The sequence below is a fragment of the Gossypium hirsutum genome, chromosome A11 (genome assembly GCF_007990345.1).
Source record: "Gossypium hirsutum isolate 1008001.06 chromosome A11, Gossypium_hirsutum_v2.1, whole genome shotgun sequence".
NCBI lineage: Eukaryota > Viridiplantae > Streptophyta > Magnoliopsida > Malvales > Malvaceae > Gossypium > Gossypium hirsutum.
In genome coordinates, this window is record NC_053434.1 from 44,903,200 (window position 1) to 44,925,581 (window position 22,382).

Consider the following 22,382-nt stretch of genomic DNA (forward strand, 5'->3'; position numbering starts at 1 on the left):
ATCCCTTTTGGTGTTTCCATGCTAACATCTTTCTCAAAAGTTGTTTATAAGACAAACAAGACTCATTTTCTTCCCTAAAAACTCAGCAAACATCACAATTCTATTCATGGAAAAACCCTAAACTATTAATCATTTTGCAAGATACACCCTTCATTTGAAAGCCCATGCTTCAAGGGTTTTAAAAATGTAAAAATCATCAAGTGAAACTATCAACATTACTTACTTGAGAGGGCTCAAAGTTGATGAAATTTTGAAGCTCTTAAACCCCAACAATGGCTGGTAATTTCAGTGGTGTATAAGAGAAGAAAAGAAAGATGACAATTTTTCTTTATTTTATTCAATTTGCTCATGTCATCAACTCCTAACACTTTGACTAATTGTTTCCCCTTGTCTCATGGCCAGCTCTACTATTCTAATAGGGTCTAATTTCCCTTTAAAGACCCTTAATTGTGGTTCTCTAACAAAATCACACCTTTATCTATCAATTTAGGACTTTTACACTTTATGCGACTTAGTCCTTTTTCGCAATTGGGCTCACAATCGTTAAAATTAACTTACCAAATTTTTCATGCATGAATATAAACATGCTATGACTCTAAAATAATAATAAAATAATTTTTGAAACTTCAGATTTGTGGTCCCAAGATCACTATTCTTACTAGGCCCTAAATCGTGCTTTTACATTTCTCCCCTTTAGAGATTTTCGTCCTAAAAAAATCTATGCCAAAAAGCTTTCACAAGTGCTATACTCTTATTTCTCAATTTTTGGACTTCCGATGCTAAAATTCTGATTGGTTCTTCGCCATAAGTCATGTCCGGAAGAACCTCAACCTCTGTCGGCTCAATCACATGCGAAGGGTCTGATCTATATCGACGTAGCATGGACACATGAAACACGTCATGAATCCTTTCCTACTCTGGTGGCAAATCCAATTGATAGGCAACTGGCCCTACTCTCTCGATAACCTTATAAAGTCCTATGAAACGAGGACTCAACTTGCCTTTTCTACCAAATCTGAGAACTTTTCTCCATGAAGATACCTTCAAAAATACTTTATCACTGACTTGAAACTCAATTTCCTTTCGTTTCAAATCCGCATATGATCTCTGTCTATCTGAGCCAACTCTCAAGCATTCACGAAACAGTTTAACTTTTTCTTCAGTCTCTTTGACGAAATCGACCTCGTGAATCTAACTCTCTCTGAATTAGTCCAATACATGGGCGTTCGACATTTTCGTCCATATAAAGCCTCATAAGGTGCCATTTTTAGACTTGTCTGATAACTGTTATTATAGGCGAATTCAACCAACGGTAGATACTTTTCCCAACTGCCTTGGAACTCAAGAATGCAACACCGTAACATGTCATCTAATATCTGTATAATCATCTCTGACTGTTCGTTGATTTGTGGATGAAAAGCTGTACTAAAATTCAACTTTCTTCCCAATGCCTCTTGTAACTTTTTCCAAAACCTCGAGGTAAACCTCAAGTCTCTGTCTAAAATAATCGATATGGGCACTCCGTGTATGTAACACCCCTATCCCGTAACCGTCGCAGGAATAGGAAAGGGGAGTCACCAGATAGACAGAGCATTTCAGAGTAACACAGATTCACAAATATCATATAATATCAATACATAAATATTAATCCACAATTGATCCATTAATATAGTCTATGAGACCTAAAATGTACATTTAAGGAAGGTCAGAACTAAACCAAACCCATTCTGAAATTTCAGAACTTAATCAATATTTTCAAAACTGACCAAGTCACACGCCTGTGTGACTAGGCCATGTGACTCACACGGGCACAAGACATGCCCAAGTGGTCCAACCGTGCCAAAAAGAGGTCCTATACTGACTTTTTAACACGGCTGACAGACACAGCCATGTGCCATGACAGTGTAAAATTTAGCTAGCTACTGACATTCTCACACAGCCACAAGGCACACCCGTGTTCCCTGGCTGTGTAGCATAACTCAGGCTTGGTTTTAGCCAAATTGCCACCCCAAATGGTTCCAATCCTACAAACATTAATATGCAACAAGTATACCAACATTTCCAACCAATTCATTGCTCAAATATGACTAAAACACATTAGAACATAGCACATTAAGACATACACCAAAACAATACACAAATATATCATTTGCTAGCGAATTCAAATGGCATAACTTGCACATACATATCAACTAACTCATTCTAGCTTATACATGCCATACATAATTATGTACATTTCTGAAAGTACCAAAAAGAGTTTGATGGTGTGATGACAATCCTCTACTATTCCCGAGCCTTCAATAGCTACGATAACTAAAAAATAGATAGTAAGCACACAGAGTAAGCTACGGAGAGCTTAGTAAGCCAAACACAATTGGTTTAATTACATAAAGCATATATATATAGTTCAAAACAAAAATAAGAATTCATAGCCATTTCTCAGAGTTGTACATACACTTATCCATGCTCATTTGCTTGTAAGCAAAACATATTCATTTCCATGATTTCTGAACCTACTTCACAGAAACAGAGTCTTTCATATTCATAAATTAAGTACGATACGAACATACCTGTAGGAATTATACATTTCATATCTCATACTTTATCATCGGACAATCTTGAAACAGAATAGATATTCATAGACAAGTACAATGCCGACGTCCCAGACGTGGTCTTACATGTAATTCAGTATCGATGCCTCTATCCCAGACAGGATCTTATACGAAAACAGATACGATGCCGATGTCCTAGACATGGTCTTACACGTAAATTTCAAATCGATGCCTGTGTCCCAGACACGATCTTACACGATAATTCAGATTAATACCGACGTTCTTTTATCATGCTCTCAAGGTTGTCCAATGCAGATAATAGTTTATAAACACAAAATTTAATCAACTTAACACATAAGTGTAGTTTGACTTACCTCGTTCGAATTTCGGACGAAAATGAGTCGACTATTTGACTACTTTGGACTTTCCTCGATCTAAGTCTGATTTTCTTTGTTCTTGATCTAATACTATATAAATTCAACCATTTAATCATTCATTTCATTCAATTTAATCCATATACTCATATTTAGGGAACTTTACATTTTAGCCCTTACATTTTCACACTTTGACAATTTAGTCCATTTTTCACAAAATCACCAATATGTAAAAATTCTTTGTAACAAGGGCTAGCCGAATTTTCATGGCTTCTATATAAGCCCATACAACATGTTAAATTCACAAATTAGTCCTTCAAAACCTAATTTTCACAAATTAGCCCAAATAGCTCATTTCATCAAAAAAAATTCAAGAACAAAACATATAACTCATCTAACAAGCCTTCATAATTCATCAAAAAACATCAGAAAACTCATGATATCAACAATGGCATTTCATGAAATCTTTTACAGAAACAAAAATTCAGACATGGGCTTTCAAGAACACAAAGCAACGATCACAAAAACGTAGAAAGTTTCAAAAACGAACAAAAATCCATACCTTAATCATAGATATTCATGGCCGAATGAAATGAAGCTTAAAACCCTTTCTTCTTTTCTAATTTCGGTAGAGAAAGATGAACAAAATGGCCACATTCTGTTTTGTTTTTTGATTAATATTAACATATTAATCAATTTCCCATTTTTCCCTTGTTATTAAAACATAAATTTCCATCCACTAATGCCCATAATTGTCCACCATCTAAAAAAATGGTACAATTGACATGCAAGGACCTTTATTTTAAAAGCCAAGCCGAATAGGTGCTTTATCATCTAGCACTCAAGTTTTACACTTTTTGCGATTTAATCCTTTTTCATAATTAAGCATAGAAACGAACAAATTAAATCATAGAAACTGTACAGATATAAATTGACATATCACATACACAGAAAATAATATTAAAATATTTTTTAGACTCAGATTTGTGGTCCCAAAACCACTATTCCGACTAGGGTCAAAACTGGACTATTACAGTGTAGTCTTAAAGTCTCGGACATGTACAAGTCGGCTAGTCTCTTAAGGGAATAGTCGGTATGCACTGGTATAAAATGTGCCGACCTTGTTAGCTTATCCACAATAACCTATACTGCATCTTTATTTTTTGGGGTTACTGGCAAACCCGCCACAAAGTCCATAGTGATCCGATCCCACTTCCACTCTAGGACCATGATAGGATGAAGTAAACCCGAACGTACTTGGTGTTCATTCTTTACTTGTTGACATACTAGGAACTTGGAGACGAACTCAGAAATGTCTCTCTTCATACCTGACCACCAATACATTTTCTTTAGGTCGTTATACATTTTCACACTACTCGGGTGGACGGACAAATAACCACTATGTACCGTTTTCAACATCTTTTGAACAAGCTCATTATTATTAGGTACACAAAATATGTCCTTGAATATCATGCACCCATCGGTACTAATACGAAAATCTGATTCAATTCTCGACTCACACTGAATTCTCTTGGGTTGCAACTTCTCATCACCTTTCTGAGCTTCTTGGATCTCTTGAAAAAAAGTCGGTCTAGTTCTCAATTCTGTCAGAACTAAACCATCATCATACAAAGCCATATTGGCATTCATTGCTCTCAACACAAATAACGATTTCCTACTCAAAGCATCGGCGATTACATTCGCCTTTCCCGGATGGTAATCTATAATCAACTCATAGTCCTTTATTAGCTCTAACCATCGTCGTTTCCTTAGATTCAATTCCTTTTGAGTCATCAAGTACTTTAAGCTCTTATGGTCGGTGAATATCCGACATTTCTCTCCATACAAATGGTGTCTCCAGATCTTCAACGCGAACACTACAGCCACTAGTTCCAAGTCATGTGTCGGGTAATTTCTTTCGTGTAGCTTTAGTTGTCTCAAGGCATAGGCTACAACCTTGCCTTCTTGCATGAGTACACATCCCAAACCATTCAAAGAGGCATCACTATATATCACAAATTCCTTGCCTGACTCCGGTTGCACTAACACTAGTGCTTCAATCAATAAAGCCTTTAATTGCTTGAAACTCTGTTGGCACTTTTCGGCCATTTAAACTTGACATCTTTTTGCAGTAGTTTTGTCATTAGTGTAGCTATCATAGAGAATCCATTTACAAACCGTCTGTAGTATCTAACCAAACCCAAAAAGCATCGAACTTTCGTTATATTCTTCGACGATTTCCACTCTACAGTAGGATCATTACTCGAAGACTTACCTCGGATGTTGTCGAACGACTTCAATGGCTATTCAATTACTTTTTCCTTCCCTTTATCGGATTTAGTTCCCCTTTGCTCTTGAGCTTAAGTACAACAAATTTTAAAATAGTCATTAATCGACTATTCAAGTATTACTTTCAGAATAATATATATATTAATTCGACTTTCACACACATAGATTATAGTAAGCTTTATAAAAATCAATAAATAATTCATTAGCAAATTTTCATTAATGTTTACAACATAATCACATATTCACTACGAGCTGTTTTCCTGAGCAGCAGTCACTAAATTATTTATAACTGGAGCTACAAAACTCCAAATCACTTGCTGTTAATTTTCCCTGAATATAGACTCGTATATCTTCCATCCATAAAATTTTCAGAATTTTAGGCTTGGCAAATCAATACCAGATTTTTCTTAAAATTTCCCCTGTTTCACTGTTTGACTAATCTGACCACTCTTCACTACGAATCAAATTTCTCATTTTACAGAATTCAAAATGTGTTTTATTTGAGTTCATTTGAAACTAGACTCATTAAGGAGTTTAAGCATATAAATTTTATCTTATAATCATTTTTGTACAATTTATAATGATTTTCTAAAAACAGAACAGGGAATCTAGTAGTCATTTTGACTCAGCCCCACAATACTTCAAATATCTCAAGATCGGTAACTCTTTTGTTTTTATAGTTTCTTTTGTAAGAAAATAGACTCTTCAAGCTTTAATGACATAATTTACTCAGCTTCTAATTCAACTCCTACAAATTATGGCGATTTTCCAAAATCACCTTACTGCTGCTGTCCCCAAGCAGATTATTACCAAATCAAATACTAACATTTGCATTTCACCTTAATAGCTAGCTTAGCAAACCTTAATTTAACATATAATTCACACATATCACATTCCAAGCATTCACTCTATTCTATCACTTAAGGTACAAACATTACTCAATAACTTCCTAATTCAAGTACACATTCGGCCTTGGTACATAATAAGGTAGTCGATTCCTTTCCCTTTAGCACCCATTGCTCACATATGATTATTTGTATAGCTCAAACACTCATCTATCTTTGCTCATCTAAATTTATCATGAAACAACAAAATTTACCATTGTCAAATACCATAGCCGAAAGCCCTAGTCCATAACACAAATCAAAATTTCTACATGGGTTTCCAAAGTAGCTTGATATCTTACTCAAGCTTAACCAAAATTTCATGAACTAATATAAATTTCTTACCTTGCTATTAACCTAGGATGACCGAATGCCTCCCTCCTATCTTCCTCTTTACAATCGGCCAAGAAGAACCAATGATACAAGCTTTGTTTTCATTACCTTTCTTTTTTATTCTTTCTTTTATTTATTATAGCTCCAATAACCCAATTTCTTATTATAATATCAAATTCAACAAATATATTGCCCATCATCAATCCATCTTGGCCGGCCACTATAAGGGAATTGGGCAATTTGACATGCAAGTCCACCCTTGTGTTGACATGCACTAATAAGCCTTTTAAAATTAGCCTATCATATTTCACCATGTCTCATGTTGATCCCTGTTTAATAATTCCTCATGCAATTGGAAAAATTAGGGAATGAAACTTCCACATATGCATGTACACACATAATAAACATAGAATATAACAATTAATTATTTTCATAACTCGGTTTTGTGGTCCCGAAACCACTTCCCGACTAGGGTCACATTAGAGCTGTCACAAGCACCCTAGGTCTAACTCATATTGTTATCAGAAAAATATAGGGTATAAGATAAAATAATCCCAGAAAAATAATTAAAATAGCCTTATTACAACCCAAAACCAAATAATAATATTAATAAGATAAAACTTATAAAGGAATAAATCGGCTACTTATTGCAATTAAAAGAGACAGAAACAGTAGTGTGGCCATCTCTGAGTCCCTCGTAGCTCCAAACCATCTAAGCTCAGGGATTACCTGCACAGTTAGAAACGAGGTGAGTTTACGAAAACTCAGTGTGTAATCCTCAGCAACAAACAAACAATGAATAACACAGTGTTAGTACAATCTAGGCCGAAGCCTTTCGTTTAACGGTTACTGGGCCGAAGCCTTTTCATAAATCATATCACTAGGCCGAAGCCTTTTCCTAAATCATATCACTGGCCGAAGCCTTTACTATAAGCGGTATGGCCCATAGGCCAATTTCAGTATCACATGTAATATCAATGAATGTATGCAAGCCCATTTGGGGAGACTACTCAACCTACCATCCGCTACTCTCCACCCGTACCAACCAACACACCATGTGGGGAATAACTCAACCCACCCAACCAAACTCTCCACTGGTAGCATAGCTGCTTTATCATATAACTTGAGGCCTAGCCGCTTTTAATAACTGGGGCAAAGCCCTTTTTGATAAACTGGGGCAAAGCCCTTTTCGGTAAACTGGGGATTAGCCCTTTTAGTACTTCCTCCATTTATAAAACCCAACCCATGCAACGTGTCATGTATGTAGAATGTCATGCCCATATTTGAATCAAACAATCACAGTCAAGTCATTCATATCACCAACATATATTCACAATCAAATCCATCAACCGCACAGTCCAAGTCAGTCACTTGCCCATAAGGGCAAAACACTCATTTTTCATATTATAAGGGTAATTTCGTAATTTTACCAAATATCAGGGTTTTCCATGTTCATTAACAATTATCAATATTTTTGAGTGTTTAAACAATGATCTTTAACCCACTTTATCAAATTCGGGCTTTTGGGCCCAAAACCCTTAATGGGTTCCACGAATGCTGATTTAGCCCACTAAGCCTGCTTAATCCAAATTTTACAACAGTACTAACCGTGTTAACATGCAACTTTTCCAGATTCTATTTTCTATCAATTTTACCCAAATGGGCCCGAAAGCTCATTGGGCCCGATTCCAGCCAATTAAGGCCCAACTTACCATTGTGCACAAAATTGCGCTCTTACCTGCTCGATCGATCCAAACACCGATCATATCATATCTATCGCATCTTTAAGCAAAGTCAAAATCACATGTTCTCGAAATGCCGAAATTTTAACATTTCAGCTTTTCAGCGAATATTAATCTAAGCTACTGCGAGGGTTATTACACACCTGTTATGGGTTGAAGTTGAAACGTTTCCAAAATCAATCACCTACGATAACCACCACCTATCACTCAAACTTAACTAATCCAATATCAATATATGTAAATCCTAAGCACATCAGTCATACGGAACATAACGGCATATTCGTCATTTTACCATACAGGGGTATTACGGTCGCTTTACCCTACAAGGGCTTTATGGTCTTTTTACCTATTAGGGGTATTTTAGTCATTTCATCCTACAAGGGTGTTTTGGTAAATCTACAAACCAAGGGTATTTCAGTAATTTTGTAAACCAATGGTATTTCTAAAATTTTTAGAAAGTCAAGGGTATTTTGTAATTTTGTAAATTAGGGGTAGTTTGGTAATTTTACAAATCGAGGGTATTTCGGTAATTTCACAAACTAGTGGTATTTTGGTAATTTTATAAACTAGGGGTATTTTGGTAATTCTACCCTAAGAGGTATTTTAGTAATTTCACAATCGAGGGTAAAACGATAATTTTGTAAATTGAGGGTAAAATAGTAATTTTATAAATCAAGGGTAAAACAGTGATTCTATAAATCGAGGGTACTTGGGTAATTTTACAAGTCGAGGGCATTTCTGTAATTGGTAAACTAAAGTATTCTAAACAGGGATAACAATACGAATGGCCCTAAAGCCCATTCTCGACCCAAATGGGCCCACACGCTCGTGTGGCCCTTTTAGCCCAAATCTAGCCACAAATATGAGATTCACCTAGCCTAGTCCAATATTTACTACACAATCAAACAAGCTTATCCAATTAGGCTCGTGGGCCCATTGGGCCCACATGGCCCTTTTCTGCCCATCGCGGCCCGAAGTAGCCATCCTACAGCTAGAGTAGTGAGAACTACACACCTGATTGGAGACTGGAGTTAATCCATGCTCCGAGCACTCTTAGCCGACGCCCAACCCAAACGAGCACGCAATACAACGAAAGGGATCAGCCAAGAAAGGTACCTTTACTCTCCTCATGGTTCTCTCTATTTAAAGCCAGCTTCGCAACCACTCTTATGTTAGCTTCTCGATATGGGATCCTTCCAACATCACAGTTTAAATTCAACACCAACTCTTTCCGCTCCCTGTTAGCAAAATAAATGCTCCTTGCTTGCCATGGGATTCGAACCCATGCCTCCCCTCAGATGCTCCACACGCTACTTGCCATTAAGCCACAAGGGTTTTTTGTGTCATATTTTATCCCCAATTAATTATAAGGTCTAAAGGCCAAAGTCCAGGTTCCCTTAAAAAAAACAGAATAAATTGCAAGAGCCAAGGCTTGAACCTAGGCTCCCATACAACCTTAATTACGCCACTTCCACTAGACCACATTGCTCCTTGTGTCATTTATTTAACACAATAATTTAAAAGGCCCTCATCCAAGCATCTAGGTTTTTTTCACTTAATACCAAAATTTTTACTAAAGACCAAGTTTGAACCCAAGATTTCTCTAACACTTCTCAAGGCCATTAACCACCAAAGCAGAGACACTTAATTGTTTCATTTCATTGCACAATTAAATACCTATATACAACCTCCTTACAGACCCGCACTCAAGGCACAATACTTCTAGGCCCAAATTTGAGGTGTTAAAATTCTACCCCTCTTAAAGAAATTTCGTCCTCAAAATTTTCCACTCTCAGACTACACCACCACACTTCCGCTGCGCACTCTGATACTAATAATACTAACATACACCCAAAACATTTGTCCATCGGAGCGGATAGATTTCACATGCAACCAATTTCTACATTTCCAGAACATACACCAAATAAATACTAAATCTAAATTCAAGCGTTCCAGTTTACTCTAACTATAGAGTTCCAGTATAGTACTACTATCTATAGTGGTTTCTCAATATAGCATTTCATTCTATAACTTAGAGAACTTACAGATTTGGTGCCGGAGACTCGGTGTGCCACACTTCCAGTAACAGCTTTTCAGAAACAAGTCAAGTTTCGTTGATAAATTTCAAAACAAATTTTAGAAAAACCCTTTTCAAACCCCAATTTTGAAAAAAGAAAAAAAAAGAAAAAAAATAAAAAAATAACAATAATTTTCTGCTACCCATACCACGGCCGAGTTTTGTAATTTGACTATGATACCACTAAATGTAACACCCCAAACCCGGCCCAGACGTTATGGCCGGATCCGACGTGTCACATTAAAGTTTTTAAAAAAACCCATGCCTCTTTCAACGTCCTTCTTAGTGTTTTAAAAGATAGTCTTTGCTAAGTTAATAAAGTGAATGGAAGCTATGCACCAGGTAGGTATCCGAAACAGAGGAGGTGAGCCATGAAGGCTGCTTAAGTACCAAGCTCTTGATTGGATCCAATCCTAGACATGCCCACAACCATTGCCACACTTTGGTGCTAGGTTAGGTTTTGAGAAAAATGAGTTGGAATTCATTTAAGTAGATATTTTTGATAAATCGATTAATTGTATCGTTGCGTTATTTTGAAAACAATTATCATTTTGGAAACGCGCCCTAGGTCTAACTCATATTGTTATCAGAAAAATATAGGGTATAAGATAAAATAATCCCAAAAAAATAATTAAAATGGCCTTATTACAACCCGAAACCAAATAATAATATTAATAAGATAAAACTTATAAAGGAATAAATCGGCTACTTATTGCAATTAAAAGAAACAGAAACAGTAGTATGGCCATCTCCGAGTCCCTCGCAGCTCCAAACCATCTAAGCTTAGGGATTACCTACACAGTTAGAAACGGGGTGAGTTTACGAAAACTCAGTGTGTAATCCCCAGCAACAAACAAACAATGAATAACACAGTGTTAGTACAATCTGGGCCGAAGCCTTTCGTTTAACGGTTACTGGGCCGAAGCCTTTTCATAAATCATATCACTAGGCCGAAGCCTTTTCCTAAATCATATCACTGGCCGAAGCCTTTACTATAAGCGGTATGGCCCATAGGCCAATTTCAGTATCACATGTAATATCAATGAATGTATGCAAGCCCATTTGGGGAGACTACTCAACCTACCATCCGCTACTCTCCACCCGTACCAACCAACACACCATGTGGGGAATAACTCAACCCACCCAACCAAACTCTCCACTGGTAGCATAGTTGCTTTATCATATAACTGGAGGCCTAGCCGCTTTTAATAACTGGGGCAAAGCCCTTTTTGATAAACTGGGGCAAAGCCCTTTTCGGTAAACTGGGGATTAGCCCTTTTAGCACTTCCTCCATTTATAAAACCCAACCCATGCAACGTGTCATGTATGTAGAATGTCATGCCCATATTTGAATCAAACAATCACAGTCAAGTCATTCATATCACCAACATATATTCACAATCAAATCCATCAACCGCACAGTCCAAGTCAGTCACTTGCCCATAAGGGCAAAACACTCATTTTTCATATTATAAGGGTAATTTCGTAATTTTACCAAATATCAGGGTTTTCCATGTTCATTAACAATTATCAATATTTTTGAGTGTTTAAACAATGATCTTTAACCCACTTTATCAAATTTGGGCTTTTGGGCCCAAAACCCTTAATGGGTTCTACGAATGCAGATTTAGCCCACTAAGCCTGCTTAATCTAAATCTTACAACAGTACTAACCGTGTTAACATGCAACTTTTCCAGATTCCATTTTCTATCAGTTTTACCCAAATGGGCCTGAAAGCCCATTAGGCCCGATTCCAGCCAATTGAGGCCCAACTTACCATCGTGCACAAAATTGCGCTCTTACCTGCTCCATCGATCCAAACACCGATCATATCATATCTCTCGCATCCTTAAGCAAAGGCAAAATCACAAGTTCTCGAAATGCTGAAATTTTAGCATTTCGGCTTTTCGGCGAATATTAATCTAAGCTACTGCGAGGGTTATTACACACCTGTTATGGGTTGAAGTTGAAACATTTCCAAAATCAATCACCTACGATAACCACCACCTATCACTCAAACTTAACTAATCCAATATCAATATATGTAAATCCTAAGCACATCAGTCATAAGGAACATAAGGGCATATTCGTCATTTTACCATACAAGGGTATTACGGTCACTTTACCCTACAGGGGCTTTACGGACTTTTTACCTATTAGGGGTATTTTAGTCATTTCATCCTACAAGGGTGTTTTGGTAAATCTACAAACCAAGGGTATTTCAGTAATTTTGTAAACCAATGGTATTTCTAAAATTTTTAGAAAGTCAAGGGTATTTTGTAATTTTGTAAATTAGGGGTAGTTTGGTAATTTTACAAATCGAGGGTATTTCGGTAATTTCACAAACTAGTGGTATTTTGGTAATTTTATAAACTAGGGGTATTTTGGTAATTCTACCCTAAGAGGATTTTAGTAATTTCACAATCGAGGGTAAAACGATAATTTTGTAAATTGAGGGTAAAATAGTAATTTTATAAATCAAGGGTAAAACAGTGATTCTATAAATCGAGGGTACTTGGGTAATTTTACAAGTCGGGGGCATTTCTGTAATTGGTAAACTAAAGTATTCTAAATAGGGATAACAATACGAATGGCCCTAAAGCCCATTCTCGACTCAAATGGGCCCACACGCTCGTGTGGCCCTTTTAGCCCAAATCTAGCCACAAATATGAGATTCACCTAGCCTAGTCCAATATTTACTACACAATCAAACAAGCTTATCCAATTAGGCTCGTGGGCCCATTGGGCCCACATGGCCCTTTTCTGCCCATCGCGGCCCGAAGTAGCCATCCTACAGCTAGAGTAGTGAGAACTACACACCTGATTGGAGACTGGAGTTAATCCATGCTCCGAGCACTTTTAGCCGACGCCCAACCCAAATGAGCACGCAATACAACGAAAGGGATCAGCCAAGAAAGGTACCTTTACTCTCCTCATGGTTCTCTCTATTTAAAGCCAGCTTCGTAACCACTCTTATGTCAGCTTCTCGATATGGGATCCTTCCAACATCACAGTTTAAATTCAACACCAACTCTTTCCGCTCCCTGTTAGCAAAATAAATGCTCCTTGCTTGCCATGGGATTCGAACCCATGCCTCCCCTCAGATGCTCCACACGCTACTTGCCATTAAGCCACAAGGGTTTTTTGTGTCATATTTTATCCCCAGTTAATTATAAGGTCTAAAGGCCAAAGTCCAGGTTCCCTTAAAAAAAACAGAATAAATTGCAAGAGCCAAGGCTTGAACCTAGGCTCCCAAACAACCTTAATTACGCCACTTCCACTAGACCACATTGCTCCTTGTGTCATTTATTTAACACAATATTTTAAAAGGCCCTCATCCAAGCATCTAGGTTTTTTTCACGTAATACCAAAATTTTTACTAAAGACCAAGTTTGAACCCAAGATTTCTCTAACACTTCTCAGGGCCATTAACCACCAAAGCAGAGACACTTAATTGTTTCATTTCATTGCACAATTAAATACCTATATACAACCTCCTTACAGACCCGCACTCAAGGCACAATACTTCTAGGCCCAAATTTGAGGTGTTAAAATTCTACCCCTCTTAAAGAAATTTCGTCCTCAAAATTTTCCACTCTCAGACTACACCACCACACTTCCGCTGCGCACTCTGATACTAATAATACTAACATACACCCAAAACATTTGTCCATCGGAGCGGATAGATTTCACATGCAACCAATTTCTACATTTCCAGAACATACACCAAATAAATACTAAATCTAAATTCAAGCGTTACAGTTTACTCTAACTAGAGAGTTCCAGTATAGTACTACTATCTATAGTGGTTTCTCAATATAGCATTTCATTCTATAACTTAGAGAACTTACAGATTTGGTGCCGGAGACTCGGTGTGCCACACTTCCAGTAACATCTTTTCAGAAACAAGTCAAGTTTCGTTGATAAATTTCGAAACAAATTTTAGAAAAACCCTTTTCAAACCCCAATTTTGAAAAAAAAATAAAAAAATAAAAAAATAACAATAATTTTCTGCTACCCATACCACGGCCGAGTTTTGTAATTTGACTATGATACCACTAAATGTAACACCCCAAACCCGGCCCAGACGTTATGGCCGGATCCGACGTGTCACATTAAAGTTTTTAAAAAAACCCATGCCTCTTTCAACGTCCTTCTTAGTGTTTTAAAAGATAGTCTTTGCTAAGTTAATAAAGTGAATGGAAGCTATGCACCAGGTAGGTATCCGAAACAGAGGAGGTGAGCCATGAAGGCTGCTTAAGTACCAAGCTCTTGATTGGATCCAATCCTAGACATGCCCACAACCATTGCCACACTTTGGTGCTAGGTTAGGTTTTGAGAAAAATGAGTTGGAATTCATTTAAGTAGATATTTTTGATAAATCGATTAATTGTATCGTTGCGTTATTTTGAAAACAATTATCATTTTGGAAACGCGCCCTAGGTCTAACTCATATTGTTATCAGAAAAATATAGGGTATAAGATAAAATAATCCCAAAAAATAATTAAAATGGCCTTATTACAACCCGAAACCAAATAATAATATTAATAAGATAAAACTTATAAAGGAATAAATCGGCTACTTATTGCAATTAAAAGAAACAGAAACAGTAGTATGGCCATCTCCGAGTCCCTCGCAGCTCCAAACCATCTAAGCTTAGGGATTACCTACACAGTTAGAAACGGGGTGAGTTTACGAAAACTCAGTGTGTAATCCCCAGCAACAAACAAACAATGAATAACACAGTGTTAGTACAATCTGGGCCGAAGCCTTTCGTTTAACGGTTACTGGGCCGAAGCCTTTTCATAAATCATATCACTAGGCCGAAGCCTTTTCCTAAATCATATCACTGGCCGAAGCCTTTACTATAAGCGGTATGGCCCATAGGCCAATTTCAGTATCACATGTAATATCAATGAATGTATGCAAGCCCATTTGGGGAGACTACTCAACCTACCATCCGCTACTCTCCACCCGTACCAACCAACACACCATGTGGGGAATAACTCAACCCACCCAACCAAACTCTCCACTGGTAGCATAGATGCTTTATCATATAACTGGAGGCCTAGCCGCTTTTAATAACTGGGGCAAAGCCCTTTTTGATAAACTGGGGCAAAGCCCTTTTCGGTAAACTGGGGATTAGCCCTTTTAGCACTTCCTCCATTTATAAAACCCAACCCATGCAACGTGTCATGTATGAAGAATGTCATGCCCGTATTTCAATCAAACAATCACAGTTAAGTCATTCATATCACCAACATATATTCACAATCAAATCCATCAACCGCACAGTCCAAGTCAGTCACTTGCCCATAAGGGCAAAACACTCATTTTTCATATTATAAGGGTAATTTCGTAATTTTACCAAATATCAGGGTTTTCCATGTTCATTAACAATTATCAATATTTTCGAGTGTTTAAACAATGATCTTTAACCCACTTTATCAAATTCGGGCTTTTGGGCCCAAAACCCTTACTGGGTTCTACGAATGCTGATTTAGCCCACTAAGCCTGCTTAATCTAAATCTTACAACAGTACTAACCGTGTTAACATGCAACTTTTCCAGATTCCATTTTCTATCAGTTTTACCCAAATGGGCCTGAAAGCCCATTAGGCCCGATTCCAGCCAATTGAGGCCCAACTTACCATCGTGCACAAAATTGCGCTCTTACCTGCTCCATCGATCCAAACACTGATCATATCATATCTCTCGCATCCTTAAGCAAAGGCAAAATCACAAGTTCTCGAAATGCCGAAATTTTAGCATTTCGGCTTTTCGGCGAATATTAATCTAAGCTACTGCGAGGGTTATTACACACCTGTTATGGGTTGAAGTTGAAACATTTCCAAAATCAATCACCTACGATAACCACCACCTATCACTCAAACTTAACTAATCCAATATCAATATATGTAAATCCTAAGCACATCAGTCATACGGAACATAAAGGCATATTCGTCATTTTACCATACAGGGGTATTACGGTCGCTTTACCCTACAAGGGCTTTATGGTCTTTTTACCTATTAGGGGTATTTTAGTCATTTCATCCTACAAGGGTGTTTTGGTAAATCTACAAACCAAGGGTATTTCAGTAATTTTGTAAACCAATGGTATTTCTAAAATTTTTAGAGAGCCAAGGGTATTTTGTAATTTTGTAAATTAGGGGTAGTTTGTAATTTTACAAATCGAGGGTATTTCGGTAATTTCACAAACTAGTGGTATTTTGGTAATTTTATAAACTAGGGGTATTTTGGTAATTCTACCCTAAGAGGTATTTTAGTAATTTCACAACCGAGGGTAAAACGATAATTTTGTAAATTGAGGGTAAAATAGTAATTTTATAAATCAAGGGTAAAACAGTGATTCTATAAATCGAGGGTACTTGGGTAATTTTACAAGTCGGGGGCATTTCTGTAATTGGTAAACTGAAGTATTCTAAACAGGGATAACAATACGAATGGCCCTAAAGGCCATTCTCGACCCAAATGGGCCCACACGCTCGTGTGGCCCTTTTAGCCCAAATCTAGCCACAAATATGAGATTCACCTAGCCTAGTCCAATATTTACTACACAATCCAACAAGCTTATCCAATTAGGCTCGTGGGCCCATTGGGCCCACATGGCCCTTTTCTGCCCATCGCGGCCCGAAGTAGCCATCCTACAGCTAGAGTAGTGAGAACTACACACCTGATTGGAGATTGGAGTTAATCCATGCTCCGAGCACTCTTAGCCGACGCCCAACCCAAATGAGCACGCAATACAACGAAAGGGATCAGCCAAGAAAGGTACCTTTACTCTCCTCATGGTTCTCTCTATTTAAAGCCAGCTTCGCAACCACTCTTATGCTAGCTTCTCGATATAGGATCCTTCCAACATCACAGTTTAAATTCAACACCAACTCTTTCCGCTCCCTGTTAGCAAAATAAATGCTCCTTGCTTGCCATGGGATTCGAACCCATGCCTCCCCTCAGATGCTCCACATGCTACTTGCCATTAAGCCACAAGGGTTTTTTGTGTCATATTTTATCCCCAATTAATTATAAGGTCTAAAGGCCAAAGTCCAGGTTCCCTTAAAAAAACAGAATAAATATCAAGAGCCAAGGCTTGAACCTAGGCTCCCATACAACCTTAATTACGCCACTTCCACTAGACCACATTGCTCCTTGTGTCATTTATTTAACACAATAATTTAAAAGGCCCTCATCCAAGCATCTAGGTTTTTTTCACGTAATACCAAAATTTTTACTAAAGACCAAGTTTGAACCCAAGATTTCTCTAACACTTCTCAGGGCCATTAACCACCAAAGCAGAGACACTTAATTGTTTCATTTCATTGCACAATTAAATACCTATATACAACCTCCTTACAGACCCGCACTCAAGGCACAATACTTCTAGGCCCAAATTTAGGTGTTAAAATTCTACCCCTCTTAAAGAAATTTCGTCCTCAAAATTTTCCACTCTCAGACTACACCACCACACTTCCGCTGCGCACTCTGATACTAATAATACTAACATACACCCAAAACATTTGTCCATCGGAGCGGATAGATTTCACATGCAACCAATTTCTACATTTCTAGAACATACACCAAATAAATACTAAATCTAAATTCAAGAGTTACAGTTTACTCTAACTAGAGAGTTCCAGTATAGTACTACTATCTATAGTGGTTTCTCAATATAGCATTTCATTCTATAACTTAGAGAACTTACAGATTTGGTGCCAGAGACTCGGTGTGCCACACTTCCAGTAACATCTTTTCAGAAACAAGTCAAGTTTCGTTGATAAATTTCAAAACAAATTTTAGAAAAACCCTTTTCAAACCCCAATTTTGAAAAAAGAAAAAAAAGAAAAAAATAAAAAAATAACAATAATTTTCTGCTACCCATACCACGGCCGAGTTTTGTAATTTGACTATGATACCACTAAATGTAACACCCCAAACCCGGCCCAGACGTTATGGCCGGATCCGACGTGTCACATTAAAGTTTTTAAAAAAACCCATGCCTCTTTCAACGTCCTTCTTAGTGTTTTAAAAGATAGTCTTTGCTAAGTTAATAAAGTGAATGGAAGCTATGCACCAGGTAGGTATCCGAAACAGAGGAGGTGAGCCATGAAGGCTGCTTAAGTACCAAGCTCTTGATTGGATCCAATCCTAGACATGCCCACAACCATTGCCACACTTTGGTTCTAGGTTAGGTTTTGAGAAAAATGAATTGGAATTCATTTAAGTAGATATTTTTGATAAATCGATTAATTGTATCGTTGCGTTATTTTGAAAACAATTATCATTTTGGAAACGCGCCCTAGGTCTAACTCATATTGTTATCAGAAAAATATAGGGTATAAGATAAAATAATCCCAAAAAATAATTAAAATGGCCTTATTACAACCCGAAACCAAATAATAATATTAATAAGATAAAACTTATAAAGGAATAAATCGGCTACTTATTGCAATTAAAAGAAACAGAAACAGTAGTATGGCCATCTCCGAGTCCCTCGCAGCTCCAAACCATCTAAGCTTAGGGATTACCTACACAGTTAGAAACGGGGTGAGTTTACGAAAACTCAGTGTGTAATCCCCAGCAACAAACAAACAATGAATAACACAGTGTTAGTACAATCTGGGCCGAAGCCTTTCGTTTAACGGTTACTGGGCCGAAGCCTTTTCATAAATCATATCACTAGGCCGAAGCCTTTTCCTAAATCATATCACTGGCCGAAGCCTTTACTATAAGCGGTATGGCCCATAGGCCAATTTCAGTATCACATGTAATATCAATGAATGTATGCAAGCCCATTTGGGGAGACTACTCAACCTACCATCCGCTACTCTCCACCCGTACCAACCAACACACCATGTGGGGAATAACTCAACCCACCCAACCAAACTCTCCACTGGTAGCATAGATGCTTTATCATATAACTGGAGGCCTAGCCGCTTTTAATAACTGGGGCAAAGCCCTTTTTGATAAACTGGGGCAAAGCCCTTTTCGGTAAACTGGGGATTAGCCCTTTTAGCACTTCCTCCATTTATAAAACCCAACCCATGCAACGTGTCATGTATGTAGAATGTCATTCCCATATTTGAATCAAACAATCACAGTCAAGTCATTCATATCACCAACATATATTCACAATCAAATCCATCAACCGCACAGTCCAAGTCAGTCACTTGCCCATAAGGGCAAAACACTCATTTTTCATATTATAACGGTAATTTCGTAATTTTACCAAATATCAGGGTTTTCCATGTTCATTAACAATTATCAATATTTTTGAGTGTTTAAACAATGATCTTTAACCCACTTTATCAAATTCGGGCTTTTGGGCCCAAAACCCTTAATGGGTTCTACGAATGCTGATTTAGCCCACTAAGCCTGCTTAATCTAAATCTTACAACAGTACTAACCGTGTTAACATGCAACTTTTCCAGATTCCATTTTCCATCAGTTTTACCCAAATGGGCCTGAAAGCCCATTAGGCCCGATTCCAGCCAATTGAGGCCCAACTTACCATCGTGCACAAAATTGCGCTCTTACCTGCTCCATCGATCCAAACACCGATCATATCATATCTCTCGCATCCTTAAGCAAAGGCAAAATCACAAGTTCTTGAAATGCCAAAATTTTAGCATTTCGGCTTTTCGGCGAATATTAATCTAAGCTACTGCGAGGGTTATTACACACCTGTTATGGGTTGAAGTTGAAACATTTCCAAAATCAATCACCTACGATAACCACCACCTATCACTCAAACTTAACTAATCCAATATCAATATATGTAAATCCTAAGCACATCAGTCATAAGGAACATAAGGGCATATTCGTCATTTTACCATACAGGGGTATTACGGTCACTTTACCCTACAGGGGCTTTACGGTCTTTTTACCTATTAGGGGTATTTTAGTCATTTCATCCTATAAAGGTGTTTTGGTAGATCTACAAACCAAGGTTATTTCAGTAATTTTGTAAACCAATGGTATTTTTATAATTTTTAGAAAGTCAAGGGTTTTTTTGTAATTTTGTAAATTAGGGGTATTTTTGGTAATTTTACAAATCGAGGGTATTTCGGTAATTTCATAAACTAGTGGTATTTTCGTAATTTTATAACCTAGGGGTATTTTGGTAATTCTACCCTATAGAGTTATTTTAGTAATTTTACAATTGAGGGTAAAACGGTAATTTTGTAAATCGAGGGTAAAATAGTAATTTTGTAAATCAAGGGTAAAACAGTGATTCTATAAATCGAGGGTACTTGTGTAATTTTACAAGTCGAGGTCATTTCTGTAATTGGTAAACTAAAGTATTCTAAACAGGGATAACAATACGAATGGCCCTAAAGCCCATTCTCGGCCCAAATAGGCCCACACACTCGTGTGGCCCTTTTAGCCCAAATCTAGCCACAAATATGAGATTCACCTAGCCTAGTCCAATATTTACTACACAATCAAACAAACTTATCCAATTGGGCTCGTAGGCTCATTAGCCCCACATGGCCCTTTTCGGCCCATCGCGACCCGAAGTAGCCATCTTACAGCTAGAGTAGTGAGAAATCTACACCTAATTGGAGACTGGAGTTAATCCATGCTCCGAGCACTCTTAGCCGACGCCCAACCCAAATGAGCATGCCATACAGCGAAAGGGATCAGCCAAGAAAGGTACCTTTACTCTCCTCATGGTTCTCTCTATTTAAAGCCAGCTTCGCAACCACTCTTATGTTAGCTTCCCGATGTGGGATCCTTACAACATCATAGTTTAAATTCAACACCAACTATTGCCGCCCCCTATTAGCAAAATAAATGCTCCTTGCTTTCCATGGGATTCGAACCCATGCCTCCCCTCAGATGCCCCACACGCTACTTGCCATTAAGCCACAAGGCTTTTTTGTGTCATATTTTATCCCTAATTAATTATAAGGTCTAAAGGCCAAAGTCTAGGTTGCCTTAAAAAAAATACAGAATAAATTGCAAGAGCCAAGGCTTGAACCCAGGCTCCCAAACAACCTTAATTACGCCACTTCCATTAGACCACATTGCTCCTTATGTCATTTATTTAACACAATAATTTAAAAGGCCCTCATCCAAGCATCCAGGTTTTTTTCCCTTAATACCAAAATTTTTTCTAAAGCCCAAGTTTGAACCCAAGATTTCTCTAACACTTCTTGTAACACCCCTTACCCGTACCCGAGGCCGGGATAAGGTACGAGGCATTACTGGACAAACATACAAACATTAAACTAAAATACAGGCCAGAAAATTTCATTCATTTTTCAAAACATTCATTCACTTACACATAGTCCCTTATTTGAGTCTACGGAGCCCAAAACATACTTTAAAAAGGGTTTGGGACTAAACTGAGAACTTACAAAATCTTGGAAATTTCATGCTTTAAGGCTCCACACGCCCGTGTACCAAAGTCGTGTTCCATAAACGACTAAGACACATGGTCGTGTCGCTGCCTGTATAGAATATACCTAGGCTATTTTCCAAGCTTTGGTCAACCTTAATCTCTTACACACTTATACATTTATACTAAGATTATCATCTTACCAAATATCTTCAGCTTAATCATCAAGCATTCATATTTAAAGCTAGATCATATCTTTATAAAATACCACAACTCATATGTGCAGAATAACATGTTTGCCTGAAACATTTCAATTCAACTCCATACCCAACAAGCATTACATTGAGACTAGTCATATATATATATACATGTCATGATACATATCATTCTCTTTCTGTTTTCTTATAAACACATCATTTATTTCATTATATCAATATTTCATATACCATAGTTTCCATGTATTCCACATATATTTATTTTCCTCCTCCTCCTCTCCATTCCACATCCTTAATGTATATAGCATTCTCGTAAGTACGATTTCACAATTTACTAATAAATGCTCACATCAAACTGTCCACACGAGTCATAGTCACTTACTTATTTATAATTCGAGCTACAGAGATCAAAATTAAGATCCGTAAATTTCCCCTGAAACTATACTCACATATCTTTCCATAATAAAATTTTAATAATTTTTAGTTTAGCCAATTAGTACAGTTTATTCATTAAATTTTCCCCTATTTCACTTTCTGACAGTTATGACCTCTCT